The sequence below is a fragment of the Lepidochelys kempii genome, chromosome 11 (genome assembly GCF_965140265.1).
Source record: "Lepidochelys kempii isolate rLepKem1 chromosome 11, rLepKem1.hap2, whole genome shotgun sequence".
Taxonomy (NCBI): Eukaryota; Metazoa; Chordata; order Testudines; family Cheloniidae; genus Lepidochelys; species Lepidochelys kempii.
In genome coordinates, this window is record NC_133266.1 from 43,303,524 (window position 1) to 43,317,879 (window position 14,356).

A 14,356-nucleotide genomic window follows, 5' to 3' on the forward strand; every position below is an offset into this window, starting at 1 on the left:
CTATGCTGGAATACCTCCTCATGTAGACACACTGTTCTGGAATAATAGTGACTATTCCAGAACAATCAATCTGCTTTCAAAGGCCTGGTCTACACTATAAGTTGAGATCCAATTTAGCAGTGTTATCTCGATTTAACCCTGCACCCATCCACAAGACGAAGCCCTTTTTTCTACTTAAAGGGCTCTCAAAATCGATTTCTTTACTCCATCCCCGACGAGGGGATTAGCGCTGAAATTGGCCTTGCTGGGTCAAATTTGGGGTAGTGTGGACACAATTCGACAGTATTGGCCTCTGGGAGCTATCTCAGAGTGCTCCACTGTGACCACTCTGGACAGCTCTCTCAGCTCAGATGCACTGGCCAGGTAGACAGGAAAAGGCCCACGAACTTTTGAATCTCATTTCCTGTTTGGCCAGCATGGCAAGCTTTTCTGCACAGCTCACCATGCAGAGCCCATCAGCACAGGAAACCATGCAGTCCCAGAATTGCTGAAGAGCTCCAACATGGACAGAACGTAAGGTACAGGATCTGATTGCTGTATGGGGAGACGAATCCATGCTGGCAGAACTCCGTTCGAAAAAACGAAATGCCAAAACATTTGAAAAAATCTCCAATGGCATGAAGGATAAAGGCTATAACAGGGACCCGCAGCAGTGCCGTGTGAAAATTAAGGAGCTCAGGCAAGCCTGTTAAAAAACCAGAGAGACAAACAGCTGCTCCAGTTTAGAGCCCCAGACATGCCACTTCTATGATGAGCTGCATGCCATTCTAGGGGGTGCAGCCACCACTACTCCAACTCTGTGCTTTGACTCCGTTCAAGGAGTGGGAGGCAACACGGAAGCGGGTTTTGGGGGCGAGGAAGATGATGATGATGAGGTTGTAGATAGCTCACAGCAAGGAAGCGGAGAAATCAGTTTCTCCAACAGCCAAGATCTGTTTATCACCCTGGATCTGGAACAAGTACCCCCCGAACCCACCCAAGGTGGGCTCCCGGACCCTGAAGGTGGAGAAGGGACCTCTGATGAGTGTACCTTTGTAAATATTATACATAATTTAAAAGCAAGCGTGTTTAATGATTAATTTGCCCTGGCATTCACGGCCAGTACAACTACTGGAAAAGTCTGTTAACGTGTCTGGGGATGAAGCGGAAATTCTCCAGGGACATCTCCATAAAGCTGTCCTGGATGTACTCCCAAAGCCTTTGCAAAAGGTTTCTGGGGAGGGCTGCCTTATTCCGTCCTCCATGGTAGGACACTTTACCACGCCAGGCCAGTAGCACGTAGTTGGGAATCATTGCAGAACAAAGCATTGCAGCGTATGGTCCCTGTGTTTGCTGTCATTCAACCAACATCCGTTCTTTATCTCTCTGTGTTACCCTCAGGAGAGTGATATCATTCATGGTCACCTGGCTGAAATAGGGTGCTTTTCTTAAGGGGACATTCAGAGGTGCCCGTTCCTGCAGGGCTGTTTGCCTGTGGCTGAACAGAAATCTTCCCCTCTGTTAGCCATGCAGTGCGGGGAGGGGTGAAGCCATCATCCCAGAGAAGTGTGTGTGTGTGTGTGTGTGTGTGTGTGTGTGTGTGTGTGGCAGGGGGTTAGTTGGGTTTCTGCTGCACGTTAACCCGGAAACCGCAGCCCCTCCTTTTAAATTGCCAACCCATTTTAAATGGCCAACCCAATGGCTACTTCGTATGGGAAATGAGGGCACTGCTGTTTGAAACCATTCCCACATGTTATGAAGGTTAAAGAAGCCAAAAGACTGTGGCTTACCATGGGTGCCTGCAAGCTGAATTCTGTTGCCCGGCCCTGCGTGAGTGATCTCTAACACCAAACCGGCATACACTCAATAAGAGGCAAAATGCGACCTTGTAATGAAAGCACATGTGCTATGTAATGTTAACAGCAACATTTACCGTGAAAGAGTGTACCCATTGTTCTATAAAATGTGTCTTTTTAACTACCACTCTCCCTTTTTTTCCCCTCCACCAGCTGCATATGTTTCTCCTTCCCAGAGGCTAGCGAAGATTAGAAGGCGAAAAAAATGCACTCACGATGAAATGTTATCTGACCTCATGCTGTCCTCCCACACTGACAGAGCACAGCAAAATACGTGGAGGCAGACAATCTCAGAGTGCAGAAAAGCACAATATGAACGCGAGGAGAGGTGGTGGGCTGAAGATGATAGGTGGTGTCAGTTTGCTGACAGCAGGCAGGAGTCAATGCTCAGGCTACTGGAGGATCAAACTCATATGCTCCAGTGTATGGTTGAGCTGCAGAAAATGCAGCAGGACCACAGACTGCCGCTATAGCCCCTGTGTAACCAACTGCCCTCCTCCCCAAGTTCCATAGCCTCCTCAGTCAGATGCCTAAGAACGTGGTTGGGGGGCCTCCAGCCACTCCACCCCAAAGGATTGCCCAAGCAAGGCTGGCATTCAATAAGTTTTAAAGTTTTAAAGTGCTGTGTGTCCTTGTCCTTCCCTCCTCCACCACCTCACCCAATGCTTCCCTCCTCCACCACCCCTTCCAGGCTACCTTGGCAGTTATCCCCCTATTTGTGTGATGAATAAATAAAGAATGCATGAATGTGAAGCAACAATAACTTTATTGCCTCTGCAAGCGGTGATCAAAGGGAGGAGGGGAGGGTGCTTAGCTTACAGGAAAGTAGAGTCAATCCGGACATGGGGGTGGTTTCCATCAAGGAGAAACAAACAAAACTTTCACACCATAGCCTGGCCAGTCATGAAACTGGTTTTCAGAGCTTCTCTGATGCGCACCACGCCCTTCTGTGCTCTTCTAACCGCCCTGGTGTCTGGCTGCGCGTAATCAGCGGCCAGACGATTTGCCTCAACCTCCCACCCCACCATAAACATCTCCCCCTTACTCTCACAGATATTGTGGAGTGCACAGCAAGCAGTAATAACAATGGGAATATTGGTTTCGCTGAAGTCTAAATGACTCAGTAAACTGCGCCAGCGCGCCTTTAAACGTCCAAATGCACATTCTACCACCATTCTACACTTGCTCAGCCTGTAGCTGAACAGCTCCTGACTACTGTCCAGGCTGCCTGTGTATGGCTTCATGAATCATGGCATTAAGCGGTAGGCTAGGTCCCCAAGGGTAACTATAGGCATTTCAACATCCCCAACGGTTATTTTCTGGTCTGGGAAGAAAGTCCCTTGCTGCAACTGTTGAAACAGACCAGAGTTCCTGAAGATGCGAGCGTCATGTACCTTTCCCGGCCATCCCACACTGATGTTGGTGAAATGTCCCTTGGGATCCACCAGTGCTTGCAGCACCATTGAAAAGTACCCCTTGTGGTTTATGTACTCAGTGCCTTGGTGCTCCGGTGCCAAAATAGGGATATGGGTTCCGTCTATGGCCTCACCACAGTTAGGGAATCCCATTGCAGCAAAGCCATCCACTGTGACCTGCACATTTCCCAGAGTCACTACCCTTGATAGCAGCAGCTCAGTGATTGCGTTGGCTACTTGCATCACAGCAGCCCCTGCGGTCAATTTGCCCACTCCAAATTGATTCCCAACTGACCGGTAGCTGTCTGGAATTGCCAGCTTCCACACGGCTATCGCCACTCGCTTCTCAACTGTGAGGGCTGCTCTCATCTTGGTATTCTTGCTCTTCAGGGCAGGGGAAAGCAAGTCACAAAGTTCCATGAAAGTGCCCTTATGCATGCTAAAGTTTCGCAGCCACTGGGAATCATCGCAGATCTGCAACACTATGCGGTCCCACCAGTCTGTGCTTGTTTCCCGGGCCCAGAATCGGCTTTCTACGCCATGAACCTGCCCAATTGATACCATGATGTGCACATTGCAGGGGCCCGTACTTTGTGAGAAGTCTATGTCCATGTCCTCATCACTCTCGTCACCGCGCTGCAGTCACCTCCTCCTCTCCTGGTTTCGTTTTTGTTGCAGGTTATGGTTTTGCATATCCTGTTGGATAATGTGTGCGGTGTTTATAGTGCTCTTAACTGCCGCGGTGATCTGAGTGGGCTCCATGTTCCCAGTGCTATGGCGTCTGTGCTGAAAAAAGGTGCAAAACGATTGTCTGCCATTGCTCTGATGGAGGGAGGGACGACTGATGACATGGCTTACAGGGTTGGCTTACAGGGAATTAAAATCAACAAAGGAGGTGGCTTTGCATCAAGGAGAAATGGAATGGCACCCTCAAGGATAGAACTCAAAACCCTGCGTTTAGCAGGCCATTGATTTCACGGAGGGAGGGAGGAGAAAATGAATACAAATGAATACAAAACAAATCTGGTCTATTTCTTGTTTTGATCCACTTCATCTATCTTTATACATCTTAGGCTGGCAGCAGACGGTGCAGTATGACTGCTAGCCATTGTCATCTCCTGGGTGCTCGCCAGAAGACGGTGTAGTATGACTGCTGACCAGTGTCGTCATCTGGCTGCTCACCAGAAGACGGTGCAGTACAACTGCCGACAGGACTGAATCTCCATGAGACGAAACATAAAAAGGGAAATGACTGGCTGAGTCATTCCCATGTCTGCCCACGTGCCCCTGACTGACCTCACCGAGGTCAGCTAAAAGAGCACCCGGGAGTACGACGACGATGGCTACCAGTCATAATGCACCGTCTGCTGCCAAAAGGCAATGAGCTGCTGCTGTGTAGCAATGCAGTACCGCGTCTGCCAGCACCCAGGAGACGTACGGTGACGGTGAGCTGAGCGGGCTCCATTCTTACTGTGGTATGGCGTCTGCATGGGTAACCCAGGAAAAAAGGTGCGAAACGATTGTCTATCGTTGCTTTCGTGGAGGGAGGAAGGAAAGGGGGGGCCTGACGATATGTACCCAGAACCACCTGCAACAATGTTTGTGCCCCATCAGGCATTGGGATTTCAACCCAGAATTCCAATGGGCAGCGGAGACTGTGGGAACTGTGGGATAGCTACCCACAGTGCAACGCTCCGGAAGTCGATGGTTGCTTCAGTACTGTGGATGCACTCCGCCGAGTTAATGCACTTTGAGCATCTGAGTGGGGGCACAAACAATTGACTGTATAAAAACGCTTTCTAAAAAACCAACTTCTATAAATTTGACCTAATTTCTCAGTGTAGACATACCCAAAAAAAGAGTCACTTTTATCTGGAATACAGTGGCCACCTGGAGAATAGTTTATTTTGCTATGGCTATGCTGGTCAATTTTCCCATGTAAAGAAGCCTGAGACACTCTCACAGAAGGAATGCAAGAGGGCTAAAAGAACAGTAGGGCATGCTGTCAGTGGTGACCAGGTTAGGTCACAAGAGGATCTTTGCTTTGTAAAAGAATGTGAGTTGATTTAGTTCTGTTGCTGTAACTGAAGAGGAAAGCCTATCTAACTTAGCTTTTGGTTAGTTAGTCTTAGGCTTCACCTGAGATGTGTGGGTAGGCTGCTTGTTTTAAAATCAGTTTATTGCTAATGTTTTGTTAAACAGTTAAATAAAAAATATTTTGTTAAATAAGGCTGTTGGTCAATACTACTGATCACGGGTTCCCGAAGGGAGAATCAGGCAGGCATCCAAACTGAGATGGGACTGCACGTTAATAAGCGGGTGGTTGTATTCAAGCCTTTTCTGATAGATCTAACAATCCTCAGAGTAGCTGGTGTCCATTGTTGCAGGGAGAGCATCATCCACAGATTATAATACTATCTCCAGACTATACTCACAGCTAAAAATGAGACTAATAGGGATCAAGGACCTCTATGAGATGAAGATGTGACTGGAGCAGTTCTCAACCTCCTTTTAATGAACACTGGAAAAACAAACATCCATCCCTATTAAGAAGTAGTATTAGACATGTAACCAACAAAGCAGTGCCAATTCTTCACCATATTGTTTGCTTGTATGTTGTATCCTCATCCCTTGCCCCTTGTCTGAGTATGTAAGTTCTTTAGTACAGGGATTTCCTGTGTTTGTAAGTACTTAGCACAATAAGGCTTAATTTAAGCAGCCTTCGGAAGCTACCATAGTATAAATATTTCCTCCTAATAATAAGAAAACAACTAGTATTAAAGTATTAAGGCATTAATAACTAAATAATCTGCCCCCAAAATATACAGTTCAAAGGAAAAGTCAAAAGGTTTATTACTTAGAATTTGTGGGAAGAAAAGTTAACTAGAACATGAGATACATTTTCAAGAGGTCTGGTTGTCTCAGCGGTTGTTACTGAGATATATAAAAGACTCAAAATAATACCTGTGATGGGGTAATACAAACCCTACACTGGATAAGAAAGAGGTAAGGAGCTGCTTTGGGCACAGGCAGCCCTGACCCACTGCACCTGCAAAGCCTGCACAAGCTAGAGAGAGAGAGCCTAAGAAGGGAAGCTGAGTAGCAGGCTGACAGGGAAGGTAGCTGACCTGTGCTTTGAACTCCTGGGAAGGAGCACCATAGGAGCACTTGCAGCCTTAGCATACTGACCTGAACAAGCCTGAAAAGGAGGGACTGGTGATTTTTGAAGGCCAGAAACTTTGTTTTTGTGTTTCAGTTCTTTTCTTTACCCTGTGGAAGAGGGAGCGCTTGTGGGGCCTGATCCAGGGTGGCAATCGCCTAGCACCCCAAAGTGCAGGGCTTAGTTGCATACCATTGGGCCCTGGATCAGAGCCTGGTATAGAGGGTGGGCCCACACTCCTTTAAGAACTCCTAAAGAGGGGACAGTGACAGAAGTCTATCTCTTGGCAGGGAACCTAGTTGGGGAAGACCCTGAAGGCACAAAGGTGCAGAATCCAAGACCCTGAGCCAAGGGGGAAGCCCTGAAGCCCTTGCTGATGTCTTTAGACTTCCACATTATTGAACTCTTTATGTGTACCCTGAAAGGAGTGGACTTGACTCTGTGACTCAGCTGGGGGTGCTGCATCACTAAAATGACTGACCACCATAGGGTGGAGCTACAGTGAGAGAAGGGAACACCTGGAGGGGAAGGCAACCTGCCACACCCAAGTCTGACCAGTTGGCAGCACTGGTAGTAAGTGGTCCCTTCACATGCCCTCATTCTCCACAGCATATGACAAGACTGTCTCCTGCTTTACTCTTTCCCATAGTCAGCGTACATGTAATTGAATGGTGATTTTTTTTTCTGTTGTAATATCTTTTCATTTCTCTCTCTTTTCCAGGTCATTGGCCTAGCTTTACTAATGTATAAATCTCTCCTATGACACACTTTGAAAGTGATTTGTTTCATAACTTGGTATTTCCTTTGCTTTTTTCTAACCAGAGTTGGACCCTGGGGAGATGCAGTGTTGAGTATAAGCTTTTATAGCTCTAATGAAGATAAGGCAGAGCTGTTCCTGGTCTTTTTACATTCAGTCAGTGGTTTTAGATAGCAGAACATTTAGAATTAAAATACATTCCCATATTTCATATATCTGTGTCCAAAGGTAAGTCAGTACTCAGTCTTTCCAGAATATATGGAGGGGCAATCTTCTCTGGTTAGCTTCTCCAGTATAGGTTATAGTTGGTATTCTTTATTTTATGTTTAAACTTTGGCCACCATTGATGGTGGTAACTAGATTATTATAGAGGAAGGCTCACAAATGATTCACAAAATAAAATATTACATTTCCTAAAACACAAGATCCACATAGGTTTTCAAAGGAATGTGACAAACTAAAGGGGGGAAGTGATTTGACAAGTCTAGGTGGAGCTTATATAGCTTTGTGCTGTGTTTAGCTGTAAAACAGAAAAGTAAGTGTTCCTTAAAGGAGTAGGCCATTCCTTACAAGCATAAATAAAAGGCTACCCTCAAACTAAACTTAAGGGGTCTATGAAACAAGGATTGCTTCAGTCAAGGATCAGAAAGGACAAAGAGATCAAATCAACCCAAACAAACACTTCCTACAGCTACTGGCCCTCACTGTCAGCCAGCCCTAAATTAACCACAGCACATCTCTTCTAGTGTGCTGCAGATAATTAGTCCATCAAACAGGGCCATCCCTGATACCCTACAATTCTTTGCACACAGGGTAGGCAACTGTGAGTATTCCGACAGCAAGAACGAGAGGGTTAATCCTATGCCAGCCTCTTGGAATGATTTTTTAGACCCCATCACAAGGTGCTTTTGTAACCTGCACGCCTTCTGAGTGTGGTGTTCTGTCTCATCTAGTGGCACCAAAATCACCTAGAGGGAGATATAAAATGAGTCTGCTCTACAACCTTAGCTAACAGCCTGTTACTGGCTTTTAGCTCATGCTGTAGAGGCTCATGCACTAAGCTCCAGAGGTCCCAGGTGTTCGATCCCGCCTGCTGATGACTGGGGTCTGTTGGTGTTACACTTTCATGCATTAATAAATCCTCTTTAATGTTAACCAGGCTTGTCCAGCAACCACACACAGTAGCAGCTCCTGAACTTTTCAGATAACATCTTTTGGGAATAAGGAGACTTGCTTAACTGCTTCTAACAGTAAAATGGTGAACAACTATTCCACACCCAAATTGACAGGCTGCTTCAAGATTTTGCAGCGCGGTGAGACACGATGTACAAATACCAGAATGGAACTTTGTGTCACCACTTCAACAATCTGAGTTATGACTATAAAGATTGTGAAAACGAGGATTGTTTCTATTGAGATGCTGCTTTGGCATTGCTGGAATTTCAGCAATAGGATTATGATTCACACTTGAAAAGATCATTGAACTTCATTGTGTCCAGCCCTGGGTACACCAGGGATCTCTGTATGTGGGGAGATGGTGCAAAGAGCCTTTCAGCAGTTTTCAAGGCTGGGGCTGGGCCCAACCCTCATGGAGAATTCTCTGCTACTAACCCTGTTGGCATTAGCTACTTGAATAAGGAAGTGGAGTGGTGCAAAAGATGCTGTGGTCTCTGTTGATGTAACAACTGTTGCAACATTCATGCCCCAGAAACCCAGGAAAAATTCTGGCTGAGTCTGAATTTCCTCTCTCTCCTGGGAGCTCCTGCTGCAGGTTGACCCACTGCAGCTCCCTCCAACATCAGCCATGATCGAAGAGCTATTGTAATGCTCCCAACAGAGATTCACAAGTGGGAGTACCAACTTCATTAAAAACCAGGGCACAAACCCCACACTGGCTGAGAGCTCTAAACCTAGATTTCACCAACCATGCCAAGTGCAAACTCATCAGGCACTTTAACAGCCTACACACAGAGTTATAGATAGTCCCCTTAGATACTCTGGTCTATCTTGCTACCCAGGTATGCGTATCTCTATGCTAGACATTACACCAAGAATCACAGCAATATTCAGGTTACTCCTTATCCCAAAGAGCAAGTAATTTACCTGATGTCAATTGTACTTTAGGTCTCACACCAAAGACTATGCTTATAGCCAATCTTATAGTAAACTATATTAGGATTTATTAAATAGGAAAAGGAAATTAGAGAGTTATTTACAAGGTTAAAGCAAACAAACTTGGGTATATCTACACAGCAATTAAACACCCGAGGCTGGCCCGAGTCAGCTGACCCATGAGATGTGAGGTTCTAAACCAAGCCCGAACATCTCCACTGCAATTTTTAGCCCTGCAAGACTAAGTCAGTTGATGGGCCAGCTGCGGCAGTGCCATGGGTCTTTTATTCCAGTGTAGACATACCCGTAGATACTTGGACGAGTTACAGTCTTAGGTTTCAATAGGTAACATTGGCTTCTATGATCAGCAAGCTCTATTTGACCTTTAGGTCTAATCCAGGCTAGTAAGCACCTGGGAACCTCTTGCTTATGCCTAGAAACACCTTGCTGTCCCTCCCCACTTCCCCCGCGAAACAAAGCAGCACAGAGATGATCAGATCCTTTGGTTTGGCGTTTTTATTTCCCTCCCACCATGTGTTCTTCTGCATAGCAAACTCCACAGATGGGAGAAGTCTACTTGCATGACTCATCTTCAAGGAGAGGAGAGGTGAACAATAAGGGCAGGTCTACACTGCACTGCATCAGCGCAGCTGGAGCACTTAAGTGAAGAAGCTTCTATGCCAATGGGAGAGTTTCTCCTGGTTGTCTAGTTAATCCACCTCTGTGAGAGGTGGTAGCTATGTCGACAAGAGAAGCTCTCCCGCTGACGTAGCGCTGCCTACACCGCAGGTTAGGTTCATAAAACTATTTTTCACACCCCTGAGCAACATAGTTATACTAATATGAGTCTGTAGGACAGATCTGGCCTGCGGCTCTTCGCACTAAATAATGTCCCTCTCCTGTGTGGCAATTCAGACAGTCACAGAGGTTTGCAATACAACTGCTCAAATATTACATTACAATATGGAATACAGATAATACGTGTGAGATTAATGCATGCAACAACTAACATACATTCAATAGAGTCTAAACACTAAACACTTCCTTATAATTCTAATACAGAGGTGGGCAAACTATGGCTTGTGGGCCATACCCAGCCTGCGGGATTATCCTGCCCAGCCCTTGAGCTCCTGGCCGGGGAGGCTAGCCCCCGGCCCCTCCCCTGCTGTCCCCCTTTCCCCCACAGCCACACTGCCGCGCGGCAGAGGGACTGCGAGCTCCTGCCGCTTTGAATGACTTGGTAAGAGGGCAGCGGAGGAGTTGGGTACGGGGTCCCGGGGGAGAGTCAGGGGACAGGGAGTCGTTGGATGGGGCAGAGGTTCTGGGGAGGAGTGGTCAGGGGATGGGGAACAGGGGGGATTGGATAGGGCGTGGAAGTCTGGGGAGCCTGTCGGGAGGCAGGGGAATGGATAGGGATCGGGGCAGTCCAGGGACAGGGAGCGGGGGAGGTTGAATAGGGGGTGGGGTCCCAGGGGACCTGTCGGGGGCAGGGGTTTGGATAGGGACCAGGGGGCAGTCAGGGGACAAGGAGCAGTGGGGTTTGGATAGGGGTTTGGATCCTGGGGGGGGAGCGGTTTGGGGTGGAGGTCCTGGGAGTGGGTGGAGGGGGAGGGGGTGCTCAGGGGACAAGGAGCAGGGGCGTTGGATAGGTCAGGGGTTCTGGGGGGAGCTGTCAGGGGACAGGGAGCGGGAGGTTTGGATGGGGGTGAGGTCCTGAGGGGCCTGTTGGGGGCTGGGGTTTGGCTAGGGGCTGGGGGGCAGTCAGGGGACAGGGAGCAGGGTGGGTTGGATAAGGGGTGGGATCCCGGGGGTGGAGGTTTGGGGCAGGGGATCTTGGGAGGGGGTGGTCAGGGGACAAGGAGCAGCAGGGGTTGGATGGGTCGGGGGTTCTGAGGGGGGCAGTCAGGGGGCGGGAGGTGGGAGGAGGCAGATAGGGGGCAGATGGGGGAGGGGGCCAGGCTGTTTGGGGGGCACAGCCTTCCCTATCAGGCCCTCCATACAGTTTTGCACCCCGATGTGGCCCTCAGGCCAAAAAGTTTGCCCACCCCTGTTTTAATACCTATATTATCAATATTAACCCACAAGTGAGCCAGACAGATTTCACTTATGTATCTGTTAGTGTCCAGTTGAAACATGGGGACTTTAGCATGAGCTGACATCTAGCCTGCCAGCATCACAGCTATAATCTAGCCCTGTGTAATCTAAGACATATGAAACCTGTAGCACGGGGTTCTCCACTTTCATAAGAGAAAGTATTCTACAGGCAACTGAGTAAATATAGGCCAAAGCTTAATGTGTGAAATCAATTTTACTCAGTCCTTTTTCAAACAAAACTGTTGAACTAGAGATCAGACTTTGGGATTTAGCCCTTTTAAGAAGAATGGGGAAAATTCATCTCTGATGTAGCTCCATTGACTCAAAAGGACTGATATTTCTGCCTTCGGTCAGTAAAACGTTGTACAGTAAGGGGCTGATTTTCAGAAATACTGAGCAACCACAAAACCAACTGAAGTCAATGGGAGTCAGGGGGGAGTGGGGAAACAGGTGAAAGACCTAAAACTCCCTCTGAACAAAATGGCGAGCGAAGAAATAAATGAGCAAGGGGAAAAGAAGAAAATATGATGCATTTAGAGACTATTTGCTTTCAGAAAATGCTATGGTTGGTGCTTTTGAAAATATTATGAAAGCCCTGTTGAAAGCCTAGCATAAGCTGTTTGAAATGCTTCCGCATATCTCAAACTATAATTGATTTAGTCAATTAAATATGCACTAATCCCCACAAATGCAAAGTGGTTGGAGTGCTAATACCCCTATGGCTATTATATTTGTATAGAAGTGTGTTCTTAGAAATTATACTTTTTCCTGTGTCCAAATCAATGGACAAGTATCTGTAGGCGGTTGATTAAGGAAATGGTAGTAAGATAGTGATTACTAACAAAAAAAACACAGGAAATGTGCATCTCTTATTTTAATGTAAAAATCTATTGAAAAAATAAATACAAGCTTGGGCCCATGTTCTACAGCCCTTACCCAGTATCAGATCTTGTCCTGGGGGTGTTTGCATGGTTCCCATGCAAGTTTATAGGAGCTGCACACACATGAGAGGTGGAAGCTGACCCTTAATTTTCACTCTTGGTCTTTCCAACTTTTTCTAATGAGGTTGCACTTCTTCCCTGTTGAAATCAATGGGACTGTATGTGTGATTAAGGGGTTTGGCTCTCAACCCCTTCTTAGGCAAAACTCCCAGTGATTTTGACACTGCTTCTCATTTTAAAATGCCCAAGATGGGGTTTAGAACAGGTTGACAATTGTATATTTATTAATATAAACATGTATCCAGTGCCCATTTAAATCTGTTAGAACATTTTGGCCCAGATTTTCCTTTGTGCTGTGCTGCTTTACATACCCTGCTGACACAAAGCATCCCTATGTAACTGGCCAGAAGACCCCACTGCAGGGGATATTTCTGATGGCAGAGTCACTGGAAGGCCAACCCTCTTTCCTGTGCCCGGCATAAGGGGTATTGCTGGGGGAAAACAGCATAGCCAGGATTTCCCTGCACCTCAGTGATTCTCAGTTCTTGCATCAATGACCCCTTAGGGTTTTGTCTACACGGCAAAGAAAACCCCATGACTGGATTCTGCCACCTGACTTGGACTTGTAGGGCTTGGGCTGCAGGGCTGTTTCCTTGCTGTGGAGACTTCTGGGCTCCGGCTGGAGCTGGGGCTTCAAGACCCTGAGGCTTGGGAGTGTCCCAGAGCCCAGGCTCAAGCCCAAGTCCAGAAGTCTACACAGCAATGAAACAGTCCTGCAAGCCTGAGTCGGCTGGCATGGTCCAGCTGTGGGTTTTTCTATGCTTTGTAGACATACCCTGGGGCCATTGGCTGCCACCATAATTTAGAACAGGCTTTGGGATACTCTATGGCTCAGATCCTTTAAGATATTTAGGCTCCTAACTTCCAAGGCACAGACCCTCAAAGGTATTTAGGGTTATAACTTCCATGGGAGGCTAAATACCTCTGGAGATCTGGGCCTAAGTTACTCTGGGGGACCAGAACGGGAGTGGCGGAGTGTAATGTTGGCTGGTTTGCATTCTCTCTGTGTCAGAGTTCTCCTTGGTTGCTATCAGGCCTCGTCTCCCACTCAGTCATGTTACAAAAGTAGTGTGATTTCCCCTGTGTTTTCAAGCCTTTCCTCATTAAAATACTCTTTCAGTGGAAAGTAACCAGTTAGTCATTTCTGGATTGGTCCATAACTATCAATGCTTCTACAGCCCTTCATAAAGACAAGTTCAGTTGCCATCAGCATGCTGTCTGGAGACAGAATGGTGCAGCATAGTTACGATATACCATTGACTTGCTAGAAAACTGCTGCTGCAGATCCTGAAGAAAACCCCCCAGTGGCCTAAAAAGCTGTGTGCAGCCAGAGCTAACTACAAGGGTGGGCAGAGAAAGGCTTTACAACCTCATCACAAAACTGCAAAAACTGTTAGCTTCTGACACGCAACAAATAAACTCTTTTGAATACATTAATTTTAACAGTGCTTTGAAGATATGAAGTGCTATCTCAATGGCAGGTCTTATTAGGGTGTGGGAGTCTGTATACACATAAAAATGGATTTATATTAATACGTGTTTTGCACACTTTAAAGCATTTTGAAGCATAGCACAATAGAACTTAAACAAATGCTGAGCAACTATCATTAAACTGTTGCATCCTTTTTTGTTTGCTTTGGTCTTATGGTCACGCTGCCCATTTGCAAGACAAACTTAAGAACTCCGTTCCAAAGCCCAATGATATCCGTGGGATATAATATCTCAAAAAATGGAGAAAACTAAAACAAACAGCACCCCCTCCCATCATCTCCCACTCACACATACTTAAGCCCCAAATGCTACCTGTGGAAAGATTTCCATTTCACGTAAATAGCGTGTACTGCTGATAACAGTTCTCTTATTTGTTCTATAAACGTTTTCAGTAGATATTAACACATAACAAAGAGAATAATGATTAAAATAATATTTAATAATCTAGGTGATAAAAAAGCATTTTTCATGACCTAAACACCTAATTCTGA